Source organism: Canis lupus, chromosome 20 (assembly GCF_048164855.1).
Source record: "Canis lupus baileyi chromosome 20, mCanLup2.hap1, whole genome shotgun sequence".
Classification (NCBI taxonomy): domain Eukaryota; kingdom Metazoa; phylum Chordata; class Mammalia; order Carnivora; family Canidae; genus Canis; species Canis lupus.
Genome location: NC_132857.1, coordinates 44,217,414 through 44,240,821, shown reverse-complemented (window position 1 = coordinate 44,240,821; position 23,408 = coordinate 44,217,414). Strand labels below are relative to the sequence as shown.

General features: G+C 41.9%; 1 long non-coding RNA gene across 1 annotated transcript; it reads right to left on the bottom strand.

The window, feature by feature from the left end:
- Positions 1-11,299: 11,299 nt before the first annotated feature.
- On the bottom strand, positions 11,300-12,876 carry LOC140612112 (uncharacterized). The gene is made up of 3 exons (XR_012013422.1): positions 12,756-12,876; positions 11,541-11,721; positions 11,300-11,440 (listed from the first exon to the last, which is right to left on the bottom strand). It is a non-coding gene; the product is annotated as an uncharacterized lncRNA (long non-coding RNA).
- Positions 12,877-23,408: the final 10,532 nt, after the last annotated feature.

Genomic DNA, 23,408 nt, shown 5'->3' with positions numbered 1-23,408 from the left:
AGCAAAAGACTGCTTCTTGCCATCACTAAGCTCTTTACTATTTATTACTTTGATAAACATTAATTTTTCAAGGATTTTATTTATTTATTTGAGACAGCAGAGAGCACAAGTGGGGAGTGGTGGGGGAGAGGGGCTGAGGAAGAGGGAGCAGCAGACTCCTTGCTGAACAGGGAGCCCTATGTGGGTCTCCACCCCAGGACGCTGGTATCATGACCCCAGCCAAAGGCAGACCCCTAACTAAGCCACCAAGGCATCCCTACCCTTTGATAAACATTTAAAACAAAGTATCTGAGAAGATCAATTTAAATAATTGTCCATTATTGTATCCCCCCTTCCTGGCAGATAGTAGGTATTCGATAATTTGTTGATTAAATCTATGAAATGTCCCAAATAAGAGCAGCTGGTGAGCACCCAGCTAAGTATGTTACAGAGCTGTGTTTTACCCTTAGGCTTTCTCAGATAAGATGGTTCAAGAGCACCTACACGTGCATCCCTGGACTCTCAATCTGGGCCTCGATTATTACAAATCTAGAAGAGCAATACTGAATGCTCTGTCAACTTGAAATTTCAACATCAAAAGGGCATCGCTCTCTCTCTCTCTCTTTTTAAATGAACATCTCTTCTTACTGATCATGTGCACACTTTCACAATATGCCGTAGTGTAGACCATGGGTGTAGACCAGGTTCCCAGCTGAACAGCAGCATTCAGAGGTGTTAACACGAGTAATCTACCCACAGGAGAATCTTTATCAGGCAGTCAAAAGAAACTGTTGTCATCAGGTGCTAACAACTTTACCAGACCGCCTAATGCCTACACTACAGATAATCAAATGTCTACAGTAGATTACGGCGCAGAGCAGCTCACACAAAATACTCTGTACAAGCCCCCCACACCCATGGGCATTGATTAAGGAATTTTCTCAGTGATTCTCCTGAAGGTTTCCAGGGAAAGATCTTTCTCAATAATGGAATGTTCTTCAAAAACACAGTGGGAAAATCCCTTTGAAGACCAGTACACTAGTGTTTGAATATAGGGATTTCCAGTATATACTGGACAGGAGCTGTCTGAATATGAAAATATAAAAAAATGTAAAATCTTATTGGTTATAAAAATGATTTGCAATGTGACAACCACTGACATTGGGTTTACACGTTTTATTTATTTTTTTTAAAGATTTTTCATTTATTTATTCATGAGAGACACAGAGAGAGAGGCAGAGACACAGGCAGAGGGAGAAGCAGGCTCCATGCAGGGAGCCCAACGTGGGACTCGATCCTGGGACCCCAGGACCACACCCTGGGCCAAAGACAGCACTAAACTGCTGAGCCACCCGGGCTGCCCGGGTTTATATGTTTTAGTTTAAAATGTATACTATACAAATTAGTGAAATGTTCAAAGTATTTGGATTGGTTGTGGAAAAAATGCTGATTTAATTCCCTGTGGGGTATCTCCTAACTGGAGGTCACCATCGGTCCATGAGGCCCACCTCTGCTCTACTGCCCCAAAACAGCCACTGGCCCTGAGCAAAATGGGCTAGGAGTAGGTCCTTCCAGGCTGCCTATGAAGAGACATACACCTAACGCTCTGCTTCAAGCAAGCTGGAGCCAGCTAGGACTCCTCTGGGACCCATGGACTGCCTGGACTTGTTTCTGCTGCAGGAGATGCCACCATCAGGAATAGCTGGGACCCCTCCCCACCCCCTCCATATCTCCCCAGTCCACCCAGGGCTACTCAGAGGATCTACGGGTTGTGACAGCAAGGCTTGTATGAAAGCAAATCTACCATTAGCCACTAGGCATTCTTTGCCATCACAAAAGAATGGACTCTTTAGGTGACAATGAATCTAGTGGCTAAAGCACAGGCATGCACACTGTCCCAACACACACCCAGATTCTAGCTTCAAGTGACCCAGTACTTGTAGTCTCAGACTCCTGCTCCAATAAACACAAGTCTGCCCCGGTTGTTTGCAAAGTCGGGGTGCCAGATATTACATTTTCTGAACTGGCTTAGCTGCTGTGTCATGACACACAAATGATCAGCCTAAAAGGACATCCGGGCACAGACTGGGAATCTCTGTCCTGCTGAACTGCCAATGTTGCCACCTGGCTGGGGGCATCTCAGTCGCCTTTAGCCAGAGACAAAACCAGGCAGCACTGAGGTGCTACCATTTATATTTCCCCTCATTTTTAAGGTGCTGCAGTTAAAGTATCAGGTGGCGCCACTGTGAAATTGAGCTGAGGACAGCTCCAGTCATGATCTCCGAGATCACAGGCCCTTTGTCACCCAAGGTTATGCCAACAACAATGCGACATCTGTGCATTGATTGGTACCGAAGGCATCCCTCCTGGGGTGAGAGGACAACAGGTCGTTTGAATGATCTCCTTTCCAACTTTCCTGCTTCCATCCCTCCTTCCTGAAGGCTCACAGTGTCACAAAGAAGAGAGCCCACTAACGGTTTGGGGGTACCACAATTACTGCTGTTTCCACAGCAGTATAACACAGATTCAACTTCAAAGAAAGAGTACCCCTTGCCGGTTAATGTTGGCAAAGCAGAGGAAGCAAAGAAGGAAGGAGAGACGGTCGTATAAGACGCGGGGGTCTGGTTCTGGTTGAATTAGCCATGTGTCACAATGATTTACAGCGGGGCTCTTCTTGCAACATTTCGCTCTAATAATGAGATGAGCTATTTATCCAAGACTCCAAAGTGCTTGTCTGTTTTATTGCTACCCAGCCCCAGCAAGAAGACCCTCAGAAAATTTTTTTTTTTTTTTTTTTTTTTTTTTTTTTTTTTTTTTAGCAGACAGAAGATGTCCCTCCACAACTGGGATGCTAAAAACCTGAGATATCCAGGTTTCCTTCCCACAGGAGCACAGTCAGGGCATGAATTGTAGTGGGCCTGCCTCACCACCAGAGGGTGCCCTGTGGTCACTTTTCCCTCTCAGCTCCAAGTTGGATGTCCCTCCTGAAAGGGGGCAGAATGAAGTGTCAAGTGCATCACACAAATTAATACCAAGGTTTTTGTTTTGTTTTTTTTTGTCACTGTTATTGTTTTTAGGAATGCCTGCTGGGATGATGTCAGACTTTTACCATACATAATTATTTTGCTTTGGACAACGTCCTTTGACCCATGCTATTGTGAACATCTTAACCAAGCAATAGTTCCCTGAACATTGTGTTTTCATTATGACAGCTGTTCATGTTTGCAAAGTACTCATTTCAAAACAACACACTATTCTAATACCCATGATTCCAGGACGCAGGGCACAGGGGGAGAAAGGGGAATCTCTCACCAGCCCATCAGGACTCATCACTCTGACAAAGACATAGCACACCACTATGGGTTTCCCATATGGATTTGGAATGGGGAACCCATTCCAAAGATCCAATCCCCACCAATATCTTATCTGCTCTTCCACCACTGGCCTTCCCAGCCATCTTCTTCCAGTGGGCAGATAATGGTGACTAACACCCTAGGACACAGAAAGCTTTCAACTGCATTAATAGAATGAATAGGAAAAAAAAATAGAAAAAAAATAATAGAATGAATAGGTTTGGTCATTCCTGTGACAAAAAGATCAGTTTACAAGCTGGATGGCTATAGCTTAGATGGCCTATATCCATGGACCTGAATTTTTCTGTGTAAAATGTGCTGGTTCATCAGAAAACCTGTTCTTCTTCTCTTCCCAGCTGTCATTCTTTTCTCTGACCCTTCACCAAAACTCCCAAATCATAATACATCCATGTAGATATTGTACCCACATATATTCCTTTCTAATTTCCCCCACATTTTCACTGGCATCTCATGATACAAGGTTGAAATGAGTAGAGAAGGGATTAATGAATTTTTGCAATTCTTCCAAGAAAAATCTGTTGGTCTGCTCCATGTTCCCTTATGTTACATAGCCCTTTATTATAGGTATTTTTTGCTCTCTTATAACATCTCCTTTACCAAGTTCTACCATCGTGTGCTCCCCTAAGACAGGGACCAGCTCTATCTTACCAGCTTTATATCCCCAAAGCTTTGCAAAGTTCTTGACATATAATAAGTATTTAATAATTGTCTGTTCATTGGAATTATTATACCCATTTGACAAATAAGGTAATCAAGTCACCGGAGGGGCTAAGTGACACTATGTGCCACATCTACTGCTGGGAGTGAGTAATGGAATGGTCCAACTAGAAGAAGAAACAATCAATGAGAAAATATGTGCTGGATTCTGACTCTGGAACAAGCATCCTGATAAACACAAAACATAAAATAACAAGACGAGATGCCCATAGCAAGTCCTAGACGTCCATCCAGTGACTAGTGGGGCCCTTTAACTTCTCTGGGTTTCAGTTTTACCCTGTTAAGAAATAGCAGTTTGGAGAATAATATCTATAATGGCTCATTTAGCTCTAACACTCTACTACCTCTATCAATGCTCTCGCTGGGGAGACACTACACATACTTTTGCAGAGATGTAGGACATACAAACCAGCAGACACGGGTCACAAAAGAGTTACCAAAAAATTGCCCTATTGCCACAGGGAGTCAAGGTGGAAAGAGCAGTTCAGACGCATGCTGAGAAAAGTCTAGAGATGAAAGCACCTGGAACATGGAAGAGGTAAGAAGCTTTACTCACGTGGGACTAGAGCTGAGCCCAGGGCTAAAACATACACAAAACTGAAGGGGGGAGGCCAACGTGTCCAGGTGCGGGAAGCACAAAATGTGCATTCAGACGACACAGTATCAGGAAGCAGGAGAACTGCATTTCCATGGTCAATGCCTTTGTGAAAGAGAGGTTTGTGTCTAATATTAATAAATAAAAGCCTGTCTCCACTTCAGTCAGTGTCTTTTCCTCTCTATCCAAAAGCACACCCATTTCATTTCTCCTGGCTGCCAACCCCCCCAATCTAAATTAGGTTTGATCCTACTGTTCAGTCTCACAGCATTCTGAACTTTCACTACATGGCAAAAGTCGTAATTACCCATGTACATAGGCTATTACTCGTCCCCTACAAGACTGCAAGGTCCGGGAGAGCAAGACTTCCATGTGTTTTGTTCGCTGCTGAATCCCCCACACCTACAGTACACTAAATGTTCAGTACGTGTACGATGAATTCATAAATGAAAATCGGCCAAATTTGGGAAGTGGGTCCGTGTAACGGAGGCCACTTTCCAGGGCCCAGTTGCTGGGGTTGCCTCAGCAGCTTAGCCCAAAGTCAACTGAGGGTATATGTGACAGGTGCAGACGGAGCCTGGCAGCAAATCTGGACCTGTGCCTACCGTTTGAGAAATGTAACCACCGAGTTTCATCAGCCAGCCCCGCCTTGAGTGTGCTACACCACAGCCCTCTCCATTTCCTCTCCGCCGAAACGGAAGACACACTCCTCTCCAAACACCACTTCTCCTGATGAGCTTCAGACCCCCCTTCCAGCCACCCCCAACACACCAGTTCAGGCATCCTGCCTCTGATTCCATCTCATAACGAGAGGCTTCCTCCGTGCACATCCAAAGCCAGGGAGCTGAGGTGTCTAACCCATGCCCCCCCAGCTGCAGGTCCCTCAGGCTAATTCTGCTTTTTAAAAGCTGAGGCAACACAGTCCCAGAAAGCACAGGTGACCCCCTGAAGGTCACACAGCTAAAAGTCCATGCAAAGGAATCTAAAAAATACTCCTTCTCATAACCCTAGTTTTAATATCCAGTGCTTCTGGTAGACCAGGAATTCTGCTCAATGCTCCCTTGCATTATCCCTGTTAATCCTCACAACAGTCGGGTGAGATAGGTAGATTATTAATCCCATTTTACAGTCAAACCTGAGTCACAGATTAGTTACATAACCCCAAATCACTCAGCTTAAAGAAGATCGGGATTCTAACTCAGGACCAAATCTGACCCCGTGGCCTGAACTCAGTCTCCTACATATTCATCACACTGATAATGAGATGCATTTTTCCCTCTCATTCAATTATGAATTCCCTCAACAATGGGGTCACACTGTGGGAGAACTGGTCCATGGTTCATGAGAAGTATTTCAGAGTAGGACTCACCCAGAGTAATCTTCCCTCAGAAAAATTAAAAACTAAACTCCAGTATCCTGCTTCCAACCTCTCTACTTCTCCAGACACCCTTTCTTTCCTGCACTCCCAACCACATCAGAACCTGGACCCTTTATACCTCCACAGCAGCCTCACTCCGGCCTCCTTTCCTTCCTTTGCTTCACCACCAAACTTTTCCAGGAGAAATGCATTAAACAAACCCAGTGACTTAGTGAGTACGCACCTACCACATACATGGGGCATACCTTTCAAATTCAAGCACATCCCATTTTAACCAAATCATCAAGGCCTAGTTCCATCATTTCTGTAGGAAAGGCTTATATTTGCTTCTCTGGGGTAGTCATCTGATGCTGTTGCTCTAGGCCAGCATTTCTGCTGCCCTGGGAATACTAGCGCTTTTATAGCCCTGTGGGTACCCTCCACTGGGGGCTCGTATACTCACATTTTAACACAGAGAAACCTTAAGGGTGCCTAGGTGGCTCTCAGTAGTTGAGCATCTGCCTTCGGCTCAGGTCATGATCCCAGGACTCTGGGATCAGCCCAAGTCTCACATTGGGCTCCCCTTCCCCTCCCCTGCCGCCCCACCCCCTCCAACGGAGCCTGCTTCTCCCTCTGCCTCTCCTTCTCACATGAATGAATAAATAAAATCTTAAAAAAAAAAAAAAAAAAAGAGGGAGAAAAAAGGCCTAGACCACAAAGACTACAGGTGTGGATACTCACAGCCTCTTCCAGCCCCAGCCCTCCGAGACTGGGAGTTTGCTACTCTATATTGAACACCTACTATGTGCCTTACCTACCTTTTCTCGTTTAATCCCTAAAACCACTGCATGAAGTGGGTTGCAGTGTTCCAAATCTACTGGTGAAAAAAATGAGATCCAGAGAGATCAAATAACTTCCCATAAACTATAACAGATCTGGGGGACCAGTCTTGCCTGACCCCAAAGCTTTGCATATACACCACCACACTAAGCTGCCTCATCCACTCTCTCAGTAAGACTTAAGATTTTACAAAGCAAAGCCTAGCTCTTACCTTCCCAGACAATGCTGGTCTATCAGGTCCCAGTTGCTGGGGTTGCCTCAGCAGCTTAGCCCAAAGTCAGCTGAGGGTAGACTGAGTCATAGAAGGTCTATCAGAGGAACTGTGTACAGTCCGCAGACAGTAGAGACTACATAGGACATACGAGCAGACATTTGTATTATCTGCCTTTAGAGTATGGCTCTCAGCTCTGATATTTCTTTTTTTTTTTTTTTTTTTTTTTTTTTTTTTTTTTTTTTTAGCTCTGATATTTCTTACGTATAATTGTGCCCACAAATCCAGTTTGATTTGCTGTCCTGCTTATTCACTCTTTGCATTAGAATTGTTTAGATTTGTTGGACCAACCAAACTTATAAATGGAAAATTAAACCAGAGGTGAATGTGCTTCATGCAAGGAATATTGATCAGAATAAGATGACACAGAGCACAGGCAGGCCTTTCAATATACAGCCAAAATTTCCGAGACTATTGACAATTTTCACAAAGCTTTTTAATAATTGTATGTCTGCTTTGGCTCTTCAATTGCCCCAACTTCGGGTGGTGAAATCACAGCATGTTATTTTAATCCCTTTATAACAGACTAGTTCAATTCAAATAACCATGTCTCCTGAGTGCCCATGGTAAATGGCAGGAAGGGCTGAGAAGTGGATCTCACGGCCACACAGAACCTGAAAAGCCTGAGATACGTGCTCCATCTGAAAACCACAAAGGCTTTGGGGCCTGCTGCTCTCACCTCTAAAAACCAAGCTCCTAAAATCCAGCCCCCAAGGCCAGCAGGATCAGCATTACCTGGGAAATTGTTAGAAATGCAAATCCTTGGGCTCTTGTTCAGACCAACCCCTGTATCAACATCACCTGAAACAGGGTTTGCCCATAATAGTCGCTGAGTACAGATGCCTTGTTTACTCGGTAAATAACACACAGAGGGGATGGGGAGGGATGAGTATCATGAAGAACCCAATGGCTGCCAATGTCACCTGCTTCACATTTGTCCAGGGGTAGCTTCTATTCCCCCAAATGGTAGCTTGAGCTTGCCTCAGAATGGGCTAAAAACACAGTTCTCTGAGCTGCACCCGAGTTCCCGAGTCAGCAGGTCTAAGCCAAGGGCCAAGAACATGCATGTTAACAAGTTTCCCCCACTGTTGCTAATGCAGCTGGCACAAGGACCATGCTTTGAGAACCTTCGCCCCAGAGGTAAGAATTACCTGTCTCCACTTTCTGCCTCCTTTTCTGGACTTAAGTAGTATACTTCTTTTTAAGCTTTTTCTCCAAACTTCTCAAACCTTCACTCAAAATACTGCCTAAGGGCTGATCCCAGAATAACTAAAACCAAAACGATAATGAATTCCTTTCTCTTTAAAGGAACAGGCAGGAATCGACCTCAATAATACAAGAGGTACTTCCTTCATTCCAGAAACAGAAAAACAAGGATAGCACACAGTTATTAGAAATTGGTGCTCAATTTTTCTTCTGGGCAGGCAAAGAACACGCATTCTGAATACCTGGTTCCTTTTCCAAAAGCTGCTCCAAAGCTGCTGGCAGCCTTTAGACTTTACCCAGCCATGAGATGGCAGCACTAAGTTGGTGTTCACACAAAATGTTATGCTGGGCCCACAGAGCCCCTGCCTTTCCTCTCTCTGGGTGACTTTCCAGATCAAGGCAATAAGCAATGGACTAATACGTTCAATGGAACAAAAATAAGCCACAGTCCCCCCTCCCAGAAAAGGTGGCATTTAAGAAATTTGTCCGGCAAATGCAGACCATGGAACACAGACCTGAAATGGAGTTGCATGCATTCCATTCAGTCCCTAAAGATGGAGCCTCAAGTTCCTACACCCAAATTAGGAAAGAAAGGGCTGTTAATTGGTCATACCTTACTAATGGGAGACAATGGGCAGAATGACAAATCTGTGCCCACCTCCCACCCCCCATAATGTCTGGGACAAGTAGCCATCTTAGCTACAAGGCAACTGATGCTGACCTGAAATAAAAAATCAACTCAAAATGGATTAAAGACCTAAATGTGAGATCCAAAACCGTAAAATTCCTAAAAGAAAACATGGGCAGCAAACTCTTAGACACCAGTCTTAGTAATATTTTTTTGGATCTGTCTCCTGAGGCAAGGGCAACAAAAGCAAAAATAAACAAGAGACTACATCAAACTAAAAAGCTTTCACATAGTGAAGGAAACCATCAACAAAACAAATAGGCAACCTACTAAATGGGAGAAGACATTTGCAAATCATATCTCCAATAAAGGGTTAAAATCCAAAAAAAATTCAAAAACTCATACAACACCAAAAAAGTCCAATTAAAACATGGGCAGAGGACCTACATAGACATTTTTCCAAAGAAGACAAACAGATGGCCAACAGACACATGAAAAGATGGTCACCATCATTAATCATCAGGGAAATGCAAATTGAAACCACAATGAGGTATCACTTTACACCTGTCAGGATGGCTAGAATCAAGAAGATAAGAAATAAGTGTTGGCGAGGATGTGGAGAAAAGGGAACTCTGTACTGTTGGTGGTAATGTAAGTTGGTGCAGCCATTGTAGAAACCAGTATTAGAAAATTAAAATTAAATTAAAAACTAGAAATACCATACAATCCAGCAATTCCACTTCTGGGTATTCATCCAAAGAAAACAAAAACATTAATTCAACAGGATAGATGCACCCCCATGTTCATTGCAGCATTATTAATAATAGCCAAACTACGGAAGCAACCTGTGTATTGACAGATGAATGGATAAGGACAATATAATACTCTTCCCCCCACCTCACCCCCATACACATGCCCACAGAGGGATATCACTCTGCCATTAACAAAATAAAAAATGAAATCTTGCCATCTGCAACAACATGGACAGTCCTAGAGGGATTATGCCAAGTGAAATAACTCAGACAGAGAAAGACAAATACCATATGATTTCACTTATACATAGAATCTAAAATATCAAACAAACAAAACAGAAACAGATTCATAAATACAGAGAACAAACTGGTGGTAGCCAGAGGGGAAGGGAGATGGGTGAAGTAGGTGAAGGAGATTAAGAGGCAAAAACTTCCAGTCATAAAATACATAAGTCAGAAGAGTGTAAAGTATGGCACAGGGAATATAGTCAATAAAATTGTGATAATGATAGATGGTAACTACACTAATCGTTATGATCATTTTATAATGTATAGAAGCATTTATTCAATGCTTCATCTATGCTTCACCTAAAACTAATACAATATTATATGACAACCATACTCTAAAAAAAAGTATATGGGGCTGCCATATACTCAGTCAATTAGTTTTCTGCCTTCGGTTCAGGTCATGATCCCAGGGTTCTGAGATTGAGCCCTGCATCAGGCTCCCTGCTCAAAGGGGAGCCAGTTTCTCCCTCTACCTCTGCCTCTGCCACTCCGCCTGCTTGTGCACACTAGCGCGCTCTCTGTCAAATAAATAATCTTTTTTAAGTGTATATATTTATATATAAAGATGCATTAGAAATTTTAGATCCTAAACAAGAGGAACACTGCCCCAAGATCTATTCTCTCATGATTTGCCAAAGTACGGTATACTGTAAGTTATAGGCATTATTTTTCCATGTCAAAAATAGGGATTTATGGTTTATGAGCTATGAGGCTACTTTGCAATAAGCATGTATTAAACACAGAGACTCCCAGCACATCCAGAATGTAGGGTGGCCACAATAAGTGTAAAACTGTTCAGAAAATGCAATTCTTCCTTCTTTGCTCAATCTCCCACCATTGTCACCTCTTCCAGAAGCTTGGTCTGAATTTAAATCTATTTGGGGAAAGACTTTGCTTCACTTATATGCTTTCCACCCAAGTGTCTCAGATATAGTTACTCATGCTTCACATAATCCTAATGAAAATGTGGGGTTTTTTCCCTAGAATTATCTGGATGATTCCTTCCATTTTCCTTGGCATTGGAGACTGAAGCCCTAAACATTATAAGGCTCTTTCCTTCACTGGATCAATTTACTAGGTCAGTTGTTCACTACATCTAGTTGTTCACAGTTGGTTCCAAACTTGGCTTATCATCAGAATAAACTGTCGAGTCTTCTTTGGTTTTGGTTTCATTTTTAAAGTATAGATTCCATGACACTGCCCAACCTACTGACCTAAAATCTTGAGGAGGTAGAAAGCTGGAAAGTTGTGCTGGTTTCCAACATGTGTGGGGAACAGTAACCCACCTGAGGGAGTTCCAATGATCAAGCAGGTTCAGAAAAGGCTGCACTAGGAAGCACACCTTTCCAGACTTCAGAGCTGCTTCTTCTCACCATACTCACAGTGTCCTGTGGGACCACTGGGAAGGAAACATGGTGAATCTACAGGATCTTCTTACAGAGGAAGAACAGAAAGAGATTTTCCTAGAACCCAAGAGTGTCATGTGGGAGGATTCAAGCTTCAAGCAGGGACAGGGTCAGGGCCTCTCATTACCTGCTTCCAGTTCATCCTCTTCTAGTTCAGAATTCCCTTACTTTCTGTGGGCTTTGTAGACTTGAGTTTACCAGATACAGTACTGCATGGCATAAAAAAACCATGAAACTGCTCTTCCCTGTCGCTGTGTTCCTTCAGTCAAGTACATCTTCAAGGAGGCCTTGTAATCCATCCCAGATCTCTGGCAAAGGAACATGGAAAGGAAATGAGTGAAAACAAAGACATGAGGAGAGAATCAAGTTGTTGGGACTCTCTGAAGGAGAGAATCAATAACTCAGGGAGGAGTTCATCTTGTTTCTGAGGGTAATGGAACTGTCCGAGCAGCACCCTGAGGGTGTTGGGCTGGAGAGCCAACGAGCCCTCCACCAGCACTCACGTCCACAAGGAACATCTGTTCACACCCAGGCTACTGCAGGGAGATTTATTTCTATTAACTGGGGGAAGAAGAAGGCATTTGGTTGGGGTAGGGTTGGGAGAAGAGAGGAAAAATGGAAGGTTTGTGTTGGTAACTCTCACCCACTCAGTCCTGTGGTTTTAGTGTCTGATAATAGAGGGCATGGTCAGATGTTGGACACTCTGCTTTCAGGAGAGGTCTTTATAAAGGTTTTGGCAAAGCAATGTTGCTCTTGGATCCAGGTAGCACAAGGGTGGGTGGGAGACCTGGGTTAGTCAAGGTTTAATCAGAGAAGCAGGACCACTGTGAGTGATATGAAATAAGGAGCTAGATCTCACCTGGCTGTGAGAGGCAGTAGGGCAGTCTATGCAGGACATTGCCACAGATCAGCTAAATCAGTCATCAAGAAAGAAAACTGGATGTGGTCAATGGCAAGAACAACCTGGGACCTGCCTCGGTCTCCCACTACCTCTTCCCTTGATGCCTTAGGTGATGTGCAGGAGACAAAGGGCCCCTTCACCACAAAGTTGCACATGAACCTGGCCAAGAATTCACAGAAGCAGCAAATGTGGTGGGACTGGCCCCAGCCCAATAGCAAATCAGTGATAAATGGGGGCAAGTTGCCACTCTGCTGTATAGACTAACAGAGTGGAAAAAATATGGCTGCTGCTTCACTCCTGCCCTCCAGATCTCAAAGTATCTCTTGTGAGCAAAACTAATCTGTGCTTATAAAAAGAAGAGAATTCTGTGAATGGAAAATCTTGCTTGGCTAAGTTTAGCTGATAATGCAGATGCACAAGACTTTCTCCCTGTTCTGGTACCTGGTTGCTCTGGGTACATCCAGCATTTCAAGAAGCGTGATGTGAACTCTGGAGTCCTCCCAGTGACTGAACTCCAAGACAGGTCCAGGACTGTGAATGCAGCTTCTTGGGTCAGCTTGCTGGGGAAAAGATGTCAAAATGTGTGTCTTGGGAAAGAAAGGAAGAACATGACAGACTGTTTGATGAACATATATGTATATATGAAAGCCCACTTGGAGATTCTCCAGAATAATTGGGGGGTACTGTGGGCAAGTAGGGGGTCAGAGAGTCATACCACTCTAATTTGCATATAAATGGAGATGTCGCCCCACATTGTATTCAGGGATGGGGATGTCTGGACAAGCTGGTTACACAAGTTAGTGGTATCTCATAATGAGAATTATATAAACTCATGAGCTAGAAAGGAATCGGAGTCATTATTTGCCTCTCCTCTCCCCTCCATGCGCATCCTCTGCTACTTGCAGGTCTCTAGACAGATCACACAATTACATGCTTTGGAATCTTTGCATTTGGTGTAGCCTCATTGTGAAGACTATTTCCTTGCCCTTCCTCATCCCCTTTCCCTCAATAACACAGACTCAAATTCCAAGTCTCAGGTCAAGTATCTCCTCTTCTCTGACTTCCAGGTAGTATCAATTAAAGGACCCTCCCATGGACCATCTGTTGATAGCACCTTGATTACTTCTTCCAAGGCACCTAAAATAAACTGAACAATTTGATCGTCTTTTTTATTTTAACCATTCTATTATGTCTTTAGTGATACTTTATGGTGGTATAAATTTGCATTTTCCTAATGAAATAATGATGTCAAGCACCTTTTCATGTGCTCTTGTGCCATTCACATATCTTCTCTGATGAAATATCTCTTTAAATCTTCTGTCCATTTTTTAAATTGAGTTGTTTAAGTTTTGAGTGTTCTTCATATATTTTTGACACAAGCCCTTTATCAGATATAAAATCTACATATAGTTTGTCCCAGTCTGTGGTTTGTCTTTTTATTCTTTCAACATTGTCTTTTGAAGAGCAAAAGTTTTAACTTTGATAAAGCCTAATCCACCAATTTTTTAAATTAGTTGTATCCTTCCTTTAATTTTCTAGTGATCTATTCATCTCCACTGAACTATAAATTCTTTGAGGGCAAAAACTAACTTCTTCTATCTCTGGAGTCCTAGCAACAGGACCATGATTAGCACTTAAGAGACACTGAAATTGTAGTTCTTAGGGCTGCATTATTACTCCTGGCTATTGTGGGAGAGCCGTTGAGTTTCCTGGCATCTTTATGTAATAACTACTCCTTTTTAAAGGAATAGAAGTTTTAGTCAATGTGACAACTTTTTCTAAGCAAGGACGGCCCTGGTAAGGCCTCTGTACATTTCCCTATATGTATATCTGTATATTTGAACAGAGAAGGATGAACAACAGAAAAATCCTCTCCTGAAGGTCCTTCATTTGGGAATCTGCATGCTTTCGCTTCTCATCTGGGAGAACTCTTTTTTTCTAGAATAAGTGAAGAAAAATCTCATAGCAGTCTCCCCATGGACGTCACCAGGAAAGCAGTTCAAGTAAATTTCACCATGGACCTGCTATTTCTGCTGTAGGAAAGATGTTTAATCAAAGAGATAAAACAGGGCACCTGGATGGCTCAGTAGTTGAATGTCTGCCTTCGGCTCAGGACGTGATCCCGGGGTCCTGGGATCGAATCCCACATCAGGCTCCCTGCATGGAGCCTGCTTCTCCCTCTACCTATGTCTCTGCCTCTCTCTGTGTCTCTTATAAATAAATAAATAAAATCTTTAAAAAAGAAAAAAAGAGATAAAACATCTCCTCTATGTATAAAAAGAACCACAGCCTGGAAGTTCCCTGCAGCAGCCACACAATAGCTGCCAGCCCCCACCACAGTCTTCCACAGATATCAACCCAGCCCTGAGGTTGGCTCCTTCAGGCTAACAGCAATGAAGGAACTATCTAAATATTGCTAGGATACTGCATTCACGAGAAAACAAGAGTTGAAATATTTTAAGAAGCATTTGTCTTGTGGTGCCCTGAAATATCTCCATCTTTCACAATTAAAGACTAAGCATGTATTCTAGTTCTAAAAATATAAGACTAAGAGGACAACCACTAGCAACAAAAAACATCTTGCTTCAAACACCAAGAATTGCTGATAAAGTATAATTTTAAAATGTATTAAATATTTTATTAGGTTCACATACAAAAAAAAGTGGAAATTTCTAGGTGCCAAAAAGGAGCATGGAACAGAGTGATGGCTTAGAAGCTGATAATGCTGTGGTTGCCATAGAGCGAAAAACCTAACAGTTTGAATTTTAAAATAGGAGACATGATGTTGGACCCAATGCAAGGTAAAGAGTTGGAAGGAAGAACTCTCAAAGTGGAACTCTAAAATCTGATAACCCTTCTGAAAAGATAGGCTACAACAAAGTCTATCAGAACAGATAAACAAATAGTCTTGTCTGTGTCTGAATTCTAGATGAGCCAAAACAACTCCTTTAGGAATTAGAAATCCCAGACAGGCCTGGAGTTCAAATTTATCCACATTTTCTAGGAACTCCTCAGTGCCTGGGCCAGTGATAACTTTGAGGCTCTTGCTAAAAGAACAACTATTAATGCCACAAAGGATTCATGGAAGGGAAAAGGTTAACCTAAGATAAACTATTAAATTTAAATTAATATTAAAATTGTCTATTAAAATTGTCAAAATCCACAAGGAGAAATCTACCACAAACAGAAGGCAGAAAACACTGTAAATACAAGATTAGACCTTGAGAATCTGAGGCAATAGCATTATTATCTGAAAAAAATGTTAACAAGGTAGTATTTAAAATAATTAAATATCTAATGAAAAATAGAAACCTTTATAAAAGTATAAGAGTCAGCCTGTAGAAATTTTAAAGAGTGTGACTGACAACCTTGATCTAACAGACATTTATAAAACTCTGTACCTAAGAATTAAAGAATATACATTATTAGGACTCACAGTCATCTTAAGAAATACCAAACAACAAATATCACATAACCATGCTCTCTCATCATAATACAATAAAAATAAAAATCTATAACAAGAGGATGACTGAGTGGTTCAGTCACTTGAGCTTCTGACTCCTGATTTGGGTTCAGGTCATAATCTCAGGATCAAGGGATCAAGCCTTGCATTGGGCTCCATGTTTAGCGTAAAATCTACTTGCCCCATTCCATCCCACACTATTCTCCCCTGTGTATGCACCCGCTCTCTCTCTCTCTCTCTCTCTCTCTCTCAAATAAATACATAAATAAAATCTTTAGTGCCTGGCTGGCTCAGCTGGTAGAGCATGCGACTCTTGATCTCAGGCTTGTGAGTTTGAGCCCCATGTTGAGAGTAAAGATTACATTTTTAAAAACCTATAACAAAAAGATAACCCTTGAAACTCTCATATGTTTGGAAATAATTCATGGTCAATTAAAACATTTTAATAAATAGTAGGAAATATTCTTCATTCCAAGTAAATGAAAATTCTATATATCAAAACATGGGGGATGCAATTCAAGCAGCACTTACAGGTAATTTTATATCATACACATGTTAGAGCTTAAGACTGCTAAGCATCTGGCTCAAGGTTGGGAAAGGAACAAGAGAGTAAACTTTGATCAAAAACTGAATAATAGGGATGTCTGGGTGGCTCAGCAGTTGGGCGTCTGCCTTCGGCTCAGGGCATGATCCTGGGGTCCAGGGATCGAGTCCTGCATCAGGTTGCCTTCATGAAGACTGCTTCTCTCCCTCTGCCTGTATCTCTGCCTCTCTCATGAATAAATCTTTTTTAAAAACCTGAATAATAAAAAATTCTAAAGCTCATTACAAAAATAGAATAAAAATGAAACAGAAAAATCAATAAAATCAACAGTTACTACTTAAAAAATGACTAAGGAAAAAAAAAAAAACCTCTCAAGATAAGCAAAGAAACAGTGATTGGTTTAAATATTACACACATGCCTATAAATGACCAAAAAATACATTTATAAAGGAAACTAATCACATTTTAGTGGAGATTTTCAGAAATCATTAGAAAATACCATGAATAACATCAGAATATTCAGATTGAAGTTAAAATATTTTAGAAAATCATAATTTCCCAAAACTATCCAAGAAATGTATAAAATTTGAATGGTCCTATAATCAGTAAATAAAATGAATAGTTTAAAATTCATTCACACACAAGTACATATGTACACAGGCATACACATATACAAATATAGACAAAAAAAAACAAACAAACCCCAACCTCAAATGATTCCATGGGTAAGTTTTACCAAATATCACAGGAACAGATATTTTCAATCTTATTCAAATTGTTTCAGACACAGAAAAAGAGGAAATGCTCCCCACTCATTTTATGAGTGTCAGATTCTTAGATAACCCAGACAGGACAGTGTGAGAATCAAAAACCATTGGGTGATCTCACTAATATAGGCACAGAGAATTTTTATAAACAGATTAGCAAATTAAGTTTAGTAACTTACCAAAATATCTTGACTGTATGTCAAGATTAGTAAGATTTAATGTTAGAAAATCTATTCACATAATCTACCTAATAATAAACCAAATAAGAGAAGTTACAGAAGCAAAAAAAAAAAAAAAGGCTATGATAAAATAAAAATAAATTCTTATTTTGAGGTAAAATTCTCAGTAGAAATAAAAAGAACTTCTTCTTACTACATAAAGAATATCTACCAAAAACAAAGAGCAAATATGAGAATTAATAGTGAAAAATTGGAATTTCTTGCTTAAAATAAGGAAAAATATAAGGACTTCAGGTATTATTGCTTCTATGCAAACTTGTACTGTCAATGTTAAAGCAGTAAGACTAGAAAAAGAAAATTTAAGATGTAATCATTGGAAAGAAAAAAGTCTGAACTCAGATAATAATGTTAACACAGAAAAGTCAAAAACATCTATAGACAAATTGATAGGACTAATAAGAATAGTCAATAAAATTGCTGGCACACAAACAATACCTAAAGTCCATAATGTTTTTTACACACTAGCAAGAAATGTACAAAAAATGGGATTTTGAAAAATGCATGTCATAATACCAACAAACACTATAAAGAACATAGAAATACACTTAACAGATGGTATGAAAACTTTTATGGACAAAATTATGTTTTAAAATTTTAAGAATATATTTAAAGAAACTAAGTAAATTGGAGAGATACACGATTTTTAAATTTGGGATATGGATTACAACTGAGCACTTATATTAGCTTACAACTGGACACAGTCATCTAACTCAAAGTCTATTCTATAATAAAAGTGTTGACTGTCTCACGTAATTAATTAACCACTGCATTGAAGGTGAGAAAGAATGGTTGGCCAGCTACAGAGTGGTTGTAAATATATCAATTCTTTGTCCTCATGCTGCCACTGCCCAGCATCAGGAAAGAGCATCGCACAGCATATGGCTAGGCTGGGAAAATAACAGCATTTCACAATTCGAAGTTCACTATCTACTGAATGCCTATTGCCTTTGCACAATCATAAAGTTGAAAAATCATCAATCAAGGCCTGTCTGTGTTATAATTTAAAAATACAAAACAATCATAGCATGACCATTTATGAATACATCCATTTCAGTCAGATTATAGTCATATGTTCACAAGAATAACATACAAGCAAGTTCAAGTGAGTGGTTACTTTTAGGGAAGGAGGGAGAAAAAAGAAAAAGATGTAGTAGGGCAATAGCTGTGCAGGAATTAACTTACCTTTCTCTCTTTTTTAAGAACTCTTAAAGCAAATGTATCAAAATAATAACCATTGTTTAAACTCGGCAATAGATACATAAAGCTCTGTTATATCATTTCCTCATCTTCTGTATTTTTGCAGTGTTGTATAAATAAGTTTTTTTTTTTACATATTAACATACTGTCTGGACTAGAAAGCTGAGCAATCCCCAAGTGTATCCTACCCCCATCACCCTCCGAGGGTCTGCACTTTTGTGGTGAAGGCACAGAATGATGATTATCCTCCTGAAGCCAGTCAGCAAACTTGTGCCATAAGTGGGGCTACAATCCACCACAATTGCCTGCTCTCTCTAGAAACAGCATGTGTGGGGATCCCTGGGTGGCGCAGCGGTTTGGCGCCTGCCTTTGGCCCAGGGCGCGATCCTGGAGACCCGGGATCGAATCCCACATCAGGCTCCCGGTGCATGGAGCCTGCTTCTCCCTCTGCCCATGTCTCTGCCTCTCACTCTTTCTCTCTCTGTGACTATCATAAATTAAAAAAAATAAAAAAAAATAAATAAATAAAAAATAAAAAAAAAAAAAAGAAACAGCATGTGTCTGCCACTCTGGGCAAGCATTCAAGGTATCTCCACTCTCAGGTGTTATATAGATTTACTAAACCAGTAAGAAGTCAGGGGAGAAGGGCACCTGGGTGGCTTAGTGGCCAAAAGAAAAGGAAATTATGGGCAAAGTCTCTGATGAACATTGATGCAAAAATCCTTACCATAATATTGGTACACCAAGGGGCACCTGGGTGACTCAGTGGTTGAGCATCTGCCTTCGGCTGAGGGCGTGACCCTGGAGTCCTGGGATCGAGTTCCGCATCGGGCTCCCTGCATGGAGCCTGCTTCTCCCTTTGCCTATGTCTCTACCTCTGTGTGTGTGTTTCTCTCATGAAAAAATAAATAAAATCTTTAAAAAAGAAGTCAAGGGAGAAACTTAAATTATTGCCTTTGCAAATGACTGTATTTCTGTTACTACTGAGAACTATTCCACCATAAAATCAATGAGGGAGAAGTGAGTAAGGGTGGGGAAATGAAATACCATCATTCCCATGAAGTCTAGGCATCACCCCTGCACTCAGTGGGGCTGTTTCTCTGCTTCCCTGCTCACCATGGGTAAACACAGACGCCCAGGCAAAGGCATCCATCTGTGGCCACCAAGTCAAGACAGGGTAAAGGGGCACTTAGAGAAACTCCCTGTACATGGGAGCCTTAACCAAGGGCCCAGTAACAAGCAAGAAGGGGTCCCTAGAGAATCAGAGAAATCCCACCTGCTAAACTCTTCCTCTTTGGCCACAGAACATGAGGGGGTCGGTTCTGGGCAGAGGTTAAGGGTGCAGAATGATGCAAAACTGGATGCTGGAAAGCAGATAGAATTTTCCTAAGGCAGCCATTCTTAACCCTAACCACATGTCACAGTAACTAAGGAACCAAAAAATACAGATGACCAAGCCTCACTCCCAGAGATTCTGATGCAATCAGTTTGAAGCCAACCATTGGTATTACTTACCCTTGCCTAAGGACTAACAAATAGTTTGGGAGGACTTTTAAGAGAAGTTATTTCCTCAGAGCTGTCCAAAAGTGGAATAAAATCAGATATGCCCAGACTCTAAGCCCAGTTCTGCCACTGATTATGTGACCTGGAGCCAGTTACTCCATTTGACTCAACCCCAGTTTTCTCCATTGAACCTGGGGACAACACCTACCCTTCTGTGATGAGAGTAACGGAGATGATACAGGCAAAAGAGTGTCCACCACTTGGCTGTCATTACGAACAGTCATCTGTGGTCGAAGTACATCCTTGTGATGATGATTTACAACAGAGAAGCCAGAGCCTTGCATACCTGAGTCACTCCCATGTTTGTGAAGGAAAGTGATCACCACAGTACCCAGCTGGTTCTCTCTGGATCAAACACTGGTGTTGGCTTGAATGGGAAACCCTTAAGCAAGTAACTCTGTTATTCAAAGGAATAAAAGAGAGCTAAGGGTAGTTACCTGGACTGACTGTTTTGTATCCCCACCCTACCCCAAATTCCCATGTTGGAACCTAATCCCCAGTGTGTTAGGACATTTGGGAGATTAGGTCATGAGGGTGAAGCCCCCAGGAATGGGATTAGTGCCCTTATGAAAGAGCCCCCACAGAACTCCCTTCCCCCTTCCCCCTTCCACCATGTGAGGACAGCAAGAAGATGGCTGCTGGTGAACTAGGAAGTGGACCTGCATCAGACACACGGTCTCTGAGCACCTTGATCTTGGTCTGGCCTCCAGAACTGTGAGAAATAAATTTCTGTTCCTTATAAGCCACCCAGTCAGTGGTATTTTGCTACAGCAGCCTGAACAGACTAAGACAGGCAAGTAACCAAAAGACTCCCCATTTGAGATTCAAAAATATATCACAGGGCTGCCTGGGTGGCTTAGCAGTTGGGCATCTGCCTTCAGCTCAGGACATGATCCCAGTTCAGGAATCGAATCCCACATCGGGCTCCCTGCGAGGAGCCTGCTTCTCCCTCTGCCTATGTCTCTGCCCCTGTGTCTCTCAAAAATAAATCAATAAATAATCTTTTTTAAAAATGTATCACAGGCTCCGGTAGGTAGAATAATGCCCCCCACAAAGACCTCCACATCCTACTTCCCAGAATATTTGAATAGGTTACATGCTGAAAAGAAATTAAGGTTGCGGATGGATTTAACGTTGCTAATCAGCTGACATGGGGACATTGTCCTACATTTGAGGTTGGCCCAATGTAAGAGGAAGGCAAAAGAGGGCAAACCAGGGAGATAGTGTCATGAGGACTTGACCCACTGTTGGAAGAAGCAACAGGAAGAGGGAGAAGCCATGAGGAAGCAGTGTGGGTGGATCAAGAAGCCAGAAAAGGGAACCAGAATCTCCCCTTGAGCCTCCAGAAGGAACACAGCCCTGTTTACACCTTGCCTGAAGGCAGCCCACATCAGACTTCTGACCTCTAAAACGTCAGATAATAAATTTGTGTTGCTGGGCTGCCTGGGTAGGGCAGTCAGTTAGGTGATTGACTCTTGGTTTCAACTCAGATCATGATCTAACGATCGTGAGATAGAGCCTTGTGTCACACTCATCTTGAGTCTGCTTAAGATTCTCTCTCTCTTCCTCTCCCTCTTCCTGTCCCCACACCCTGCCATGGGCTCTGTCTCTCTCTCTGTCTCTAAAATAAATAAAATTAATTTGTGTTGCTTTAAGGTGCAAAGTTTGTGGTAACTTTTTTTTTCTGACCTCTCATTTCATTTTAATTATTTTATCTTTTTCTGTCTTCTCTTCAGTATCCATCACATGGGTCTCAGTGCATGTTATCAAAAATCCTTCAAGGACTTCTTTCTGACAGTTGGTTCCAGCTGGGGATGCCCATCTTAAGTTTGTGGTAACAATACCAAAAGAAAATCATGGGTCATATCTTGTATAACCAGAGGATTTCAGGCCCTCTTCCTTGGTGTTCCTGGCTAAATTAGATGGCTGCTGGGTGGTGGGGGGAGTGGAGGAAGGGTAACAGAGGGAAGCTTCGGGCCAAGAAATGGTCATCACAATTAATGCTTATGACAAAATCCAAGACCAAATCCAATGTATTCACTTGAGAACAATTGTTGAGCATCCTCTCCGCGCTGGATGGTGGGAACACCAGATGACTAGGGCATGGTCTCACACTTGAGGACTTCACCATCTAGAACACAGGAGGCAGGGACTTAACAGAGTTGGTAGTACTGTGATCTGTGTCTAATATTAGGAAGTTTTCATGGTGGTGTGCCAGTTGAATTTGGAAGAACTAGCAGATAGTTGTGCAGCAAACTATTTCCCAAGAGAGAAGTATGAGCAAATGCAGGGCTCTTATGAAGATAAGCACCCATAAATCATCCCGCATTGCCAGAAATCAACAGATAAAACTTGTCCTCTGTGTCCTTAACCCAGGTCAAATGTTGCTCTTCCAGGACAAGCCCAGCCTGACCTACTGCAGGCTCTGATGTACAGAATCCCTGGCTCACAACCCCTCTCATATATCCGTGCCTTACACTATTTCTGCTGTACCAGTACCTCTGGTACCGCTATTCATACTTACTCTGGTGCTCACCCCCAGGAGCTCCCCATTACCCCCTCTCCCACTTCAAGAGCCTTTGAGACACAGCCCAGCCCATCCTCCTCCCTAATGGACCACATTCCTGCCTTTCCTCTTAGCCCTCCCTCCAGCCCTCTGCCTATTACTTGCTTCCACCTCCCAGTGCTGCTGAGAAAGAGAAACAAAGATGCTAGTGCCCTTCCTAGAATCTTTCTATAAACAGTATCTTGGGGCTCCTGGGTGGCTCAAGCGGTTAAGCACCTGACTCTTAATTTTGCCTCAGGTCATGATCTCAGAGTCCTTAGATGAAGTCTCACATCAGATTCTGCACTGGTTCCTGCTTAAGATTCTCTCCCCCATCTCCTAATACCCCTTCCCCCCGCATCCTCCACCCCGCTGGCTGGCATTCTGTCTCTCAAAACAAAACAAACAATACTGTTCCTTCTCTGGAAGATAAATAGGGAAACTAAGTTAGTACAGTGTATGTGTCTTCTAATGCACTGGAGATTAGACTTTTTTCCAAAGCAGAAGTCACACTTATTTTCCAAAGGAAAGAGAGCACTTCTTCTTCCACAGTGGTGATGCTAGGGATGGTTTAGAAGCTTCCAGCACCCCCCAAACAATCCCACTTTTTAAAAACAGTAACATTCTGTGATATGGATAATTGCCATTTCCTTGATTGTATTTCAAATGTAACTAAATATATCTTAAGAAAAATGTCATCTTCTTATTGATCAGTATTATACAATCTAAGTAATTTTGTTAAAAAGCTTCAAACAGGTTCCTACTCATTCTCCCTC